The following is a 6,000-nucleotide window of genomic DNA, read 5'->3' as shown; positions in this document are numbered from 1 at the left end:
GAAACCAGATGTGTGGTTTACAGGGATAGGATGTGTTCTCTGTCCTTGATGATCTAGCTGTCATTCAGGTGTAACATCGCCCTGCAGCGACTTTCAGTCAACCAGACACACTCCGATTAAAGCTCACCATGTGTGTGCTTTGGAGGTGCGGCAGTGGCTCAGGAGGTAGAGCGGCGGTCTTGGAATTGGAAGGTTCTCTGTTGGATCCCTGTCTCATGGCTGCGTATTGCAGTGGTTCTCAACCTTTTCAGGCCGCGACCCCCCAAAATAATCATATTTGAACTGGGGACCCCCACCCCGATAAGCACTTGGAATTGTAGGAATTGAGGCATTACATTTTCGGTTCCGCAGATAAATATTGTGAAAATTGTGAGCTTGTAGATCGGCTATTTTCACAATATTTGCATCTTTCTTAGATTATTTGACAATTTGGCCAATGTTTACCAGTTTTATAGTATAGTTTGTTGATTACTTTTGATGCAATAATGGTCTTTTTCTTTTCTTTCTTTTTGAGGTCTTAAAAGACTGCGTGATTTTCAGTGATTTTTTCCCCACCTAAAACATGATCATCAGGTTTTATGATTATACTAGGAGGAAGATCTTTTTCAAAATAGTGTACAGAAAGTGTTCAAATTATGTTTTCATGTGGACACGCCTCCAGTTCATTAAGTATACCTGGTACCTCCCACCTGAACCAGTCCCTCCGCCTCCTCCTACAAGACCACCCACCTGTCCTAGTCCCTCCTCCTCCTCATGAAAGGACTGCCCATGGCCCTTCCCAGTTGTTTATAAAATGCTCTTGAGCAGTGGTTGTCAAACTGGGGTCTGGGGACCCCCAGGGGTCCTTGAGGGGGTTCCACAGGGTCCACAGCAAAATTAGTTTAGTATCAAAATCAGTGTAACCAGTTGAAACCTATACATTGGCTATTTGAAAAAACACATCGCATTGCTACGTGTTGTGAGCTTGTAGATCTGCTATTTTCAAATAGCCAATGCATATGCGTAGGTTTAAGTGCAGGCAATGTTAGGGTACATTTGGTTCCTTACTATCAATCATTTTGCTCTGAGTTGCGCAAATGCATTTATTTATTTATTATTAAATGGATGCGAGCGAGCGTTTTCTTTGCCGATTTTAAGTAAGAGAAAGAAAGGAACTTACCAGTATGAACTTCAAATTAAAACCTGTACTGAGCAACCATAGTACACACTTTCTACTATTCAGTGGGTCTTATTTTGAAAAGCCACTACAGGAAGTCTGATACTTATTGACTGCCTACTTGTTGCTACCCTACTCGCTAGCTGGGGACAATAATGAATGGATTAAGTTTTTGCATCGCTCATATTAACCTTTTTACCAACGTAGTACTGAGTACTGATCTTTCAATCATCTGTTGCAGACAGTGTGAGTTTTACTGCTTGTTGTGTCTGTCTCTCTCTCTCTCTCTCTCTCCCTGTGAGACAGTGTTTACTTTGCCCCACGCCCCCTACCCCCTCTGTTGCTGCTAAGTTGCTACACGTGTTTTTTCTTAGCCCAGCCCTCAGCTGTTCTGTTATGATAATGAGGGGGAGGGTATATTTCTACTGCGTCATTATATTGCTGTTTTTGGATTGGCACGTTTGACTCTCAAGGAATCAGCCTCCAGGAAGAAACTCAAAATAGTCAGAGAAGACGCCATATCCCATAAAAACCCCAGCATGAAGTTCTATCAACCTCATAGACACATGAAAAACAGAAAAAGTGCAAAAACATGGCACCAGATCTTTAAAATTGTAATTTCACTGTCATCTCGGGACCCCCCCAAAATCATATGGGGATCCCCCTGGGGGTCCCGACCCACAGGTTGAGAACCACTGGCGTATCGACGTGTCCTTGAGCAAGACACTTAACCCAACTGGGGTTGGTAAAGCTATATAAAGGCAGTCCATTTACTACACATGATACGCAAGTCACGTAGAAAACGTAGCTTGTGTTTGTATGTGTGACAGTTGCTCTCTGATTGTATGTGCAAGAGAAATTGTTTGAGTGCACACTTAACACACACTTGGGTCTTACTCAATTCATACACAATCAGAGAGCACATATCAGTGCTGTCTGAAACGCAATTATATGCCATTCTTTAATATCTTTCTAGTTATTTATTTCCCCCGGACATGCGTGTTCTTGAGGTGGGAGGTCTCAAGGTCATTGAAAACAATATACCTCATAACACTTGAATGCAGGCAATCAAATTGCAACATTGTTATGAAAGAATGCAGTGAAACTACCACGTGGAAATAGTGTGCGTGTCAATATAATATGTAGAAAAATAAAATAGAATAAATTCACCTGGAGATGCAATCCCTGCTTTCACCAATAGCCTATGTCTTTCTGTTCCTGAGATATGACTGATTATATAATTCTGACCTTTGACCTTGTTCAACCAAAAGTTTATCATCTCTTCAGGATAGCTTACTGATCATTTCAAACAAGTTTCATGACATTCTGCCAAACCATTCTCAATTTTAACCTTGACCTTGATTGTTGTTGACCTTTCGACTTTTAGATGCAAAAGTTGATAATCTCTTCAGGGCAGCCTACTGATCATTCCCTCCAAGTTCTATCTATTATTTTTTCTCAATCTATTTGACTAATAGAGACCCATTACAATACCCTGCCATGCATTATGGGCTGTTTAATGAATTACAAAAAAAAAGTTCAATACGTTAACAATCAAGTAAGTTAACATAATAATGAAACACTTTGATGGTACCAAAAATAGTAATAAAATATAATCTTCATACAGTATGCATGGCTTTGTGGCAGTTCACATTTATGTTGCACTGCAACATACGTACAGTATATGTCTGTCCTGATCAAACACAACATTTGTCTTTGATTGAAGGGAACAGACAAATAATATTGTTTCAAATGACAATAAGAAAAAAAACACATGACAGGCTACACAACCTATTGTGCACTCTCTCTCTCTCTCTCTCTCTCTCTCTCTCTCTCTCTCTTTCTTCTCCATAGTTAGTTCTCCATAGTCTTTCTTTGTTCCTGGACTCTCCCTGTCTCTCCTAGCTGATAACAGTGACTTATTAATTAAAGGAAGCACTAATAGTTTCCTGTCAGGATACAGACACTGTCTGTCGCAGACACAGTCATTAAAACAGACATGCACAGATACGCTTTTGTGTGCCTGATATTTATGGACAGTGTTTGTGTCAAGTTTTGTGCGAATTGGAGCAATGCCTTTGGCCCCTGGGGTGTGACTTTTCTCATAGCAGACCCTTGAACATATATGGACATATCGGTCGATCGGCGGTTCTGGACAACCGCATAACCGAACTACTCGGGGGCGGGCACCGCACTCCCTTCAGTCCTTGCCGATGTGGCCGACGTGGCCCTCCCATTAGCCAATTTTAATATAGGATTCGTCATCTCTGCCCTGGGTAATTTGTTTACAAAGCTTAAAAGGCAAACAGAAATGTAATTTGTATACATATATTCCAAAGTTTAAGGCCAAAAACATAATTACATCATTAATCGTAATTACTTGTATGACAATTAATCGTCAACTAAAATGTCGTGATCGTGACAGCCCTACAGTACGTACCACTGAACCATTTGTCAGGCTTTCCCTAGGGCCTTGTCATGGTGGGTTGTTAGCAGGCAATGAGTTTTAACACATCTGGATGTAACCAGCTCCGCCACCATGCTGTCATGCAGCAGCTATGACTCAGCCTCAGCTCCTACTCTCTCCGCTTCCATCTAGCCCTCCACGTCAGCCACTCACATCTATTTATAAAAATAAATGATTTTCAAAAATGGCAAATAAAAATGCCGATATACAAGCTCACAACACATAACATTTTGCGTGACAGTCTAAAACCAATGTATTCATCTCGCCATATTTCTTGTCCATGTCACAGCGCTGGTTTCAAAACAAATTTTATTGCACAGACACTGGTGTTTAGAAGTCTAAAAAAACAGACAATTACTCCTATAATCAATGTAAATGTAGATCGCATACTGAAATGTTGAATAGACTAACAGTATCAGCTGCCATGGAACAAATAAAGTAAATGAAGTGGTGATGGGGACAGTTGGATAATGGCTGTTAACAGCAGGGAATGAGCAGTTCTAATGACATTTGACAGGCCAGTAATTTGGATTCAAACAACCATTTATTGCGATAATGGGTGGCTGGGTGATGGAGACCGTCGGAGTAATGCTGCATAGATAACTTAACATGGCTTTGTTCAAAACCAGTGACTGGAACTAATCAGCCAGTGACGGTGAAAACAATGTTAACATTTAGACACTCTGGCAATGGCAAAGTTCTAGTGTATTGTTGTTTATTTGCCACGAATGCTGACGAAGTAAACTGAAAAGTTATCAGCCACAGACAAAGCCAACAACACTGTCATTACTGTAATAATTAAAGTGACTTTGCAAAACTAAAATATGTAATCACTTATTAGGCTTTGCTGTGGGTGTGTCATCATTATCATCATCATAACTTTTATTTCAACTCTGAGTAAAGAGTGCAGGCCTCATTTTCAATGGAATTGCAGTACTGTAACAAATTGTTACAGTACTGCAATTCCATTGAAAATGAGGCCTGCACTCTTAACAATACAATAAAAACGCAGTTCTTTATAGTCACCAATAAATGACAATAATTGTAAAGAAAGCACAAATCAGTAATTGCAACAAAATACTTAAAAACAATACCTAAAACAGCTCAACTAAGATCCAAGATAAATTCATTAAAAACAGTTATAATCTCGAATAAAAGTGTTAAAAATCATTGCGCTGAACTGACCTAATGATGGTAGGGAACCAACTGATTTTTTTATATTTCTGAGGCTCATTCCAGGCAGATGGGGCACTGACAGAGAATGCTGCCTTGCCTAGCTCAGTGAGCACAAGGAACCTTGAGCATTAAAAAGTCACCGGACCGGGTCTGGTAGGGACTGCTAAGGTTCAGAGTCAGCATTGAAGAAATTTAAGTAGTGAGCATTCCTGCAATGGCTTTAGAAATAAACAAATACCAATGTTTATCACGTCAAGTCTGTCTGTCTTCTGTCAGAGAGAATAAACCTGCATTCTCATCAAGTGCACAATGATGGGTGCCATACCCATATCACCAGTGACCCATCTTAGGGCAAAATGGTATACAGTGAGTGTCAAGGTGCTTTAAAATTGATGGAGCAGCAATCCAAATTGGCTTCAATAATACTTTTCCCCCCGCATTTTTGCCTCAGTTTGGAGATAAGATCATCAACATGAAATGAGAGTATGTACAGTATATTCAGATATTCAATTGCAGAGGTTATAGATTCATTGTCCAGATCAGTGATTCCAGCCGTAGTGAACAACAGGAATTTTGTTTTGCTTGCATTTAAAACAAGCCTAAGATTAACTAGGGCAACCTGCTGGGCGTTAAAGGCATTAAGGCAAGCTGAGCAGAGTCGGCGACACTGTATAACCATCTCCGTAAAGATGGGCATGGCAATCATTAAGAGTGGAGACAATATTATTAATATATAAAGTAACACACGGTGTGTGTGTGTGTGTGTGTGTGTGTGTGTGTGTGTGTGTGTGTGTGTGTGTGTGTGCAAACGGAACACAACCACCCTAAAGACTAATCATTGTGTATATTCCTGCACTATACCTGCACCCAGTGATCTTGGTACATAGAAATTGATCTATTGAAGATTCTGACTTTCAAATGTACATCTTTTTTGTTTTGATTGTATTTCTGTATTGTTGTATTGTGCTTTCTGCTTTGGCAATGTAAACGTATGTTTTCTCATGCCATAAAGCCCTTTGAATTGAAAATTGAATTGAATTGTGTGTGTGTGTGTGTGTGTGTGTGTGTGTGTGTGTGTGTGTGTGTGTGTGTGTGTGTGTGTGTGTGTGTGTGTGTGTGTGTGTGTGTGTGTGTGTGTGTGTGTGTGTGTGTGTGTGTGTGTGTGTGTGTGTGTGTGTGTGTGTGTGTGTGTGTGTGTGTG

This window comes from Gymnoscopelus braueri (genome assembly GCF_963280865.1).
Source record: "Gymnoscopelus braueri genome assembly, chromosome: 10".
In the NCBI taxonomy this organism is placed as follows: domain Eukaryota; kingdom Metazoa; phylum Chordata; class Actinopteri; order Myctophiformes; family Myctophidae; genus Gymnoscopelus; species Gymnoscopelus braueri.
The sequence above is the reverse complement of the archived record's forward strand: the minus strand, read 5'-3'. Positions refer to the sequence as shown.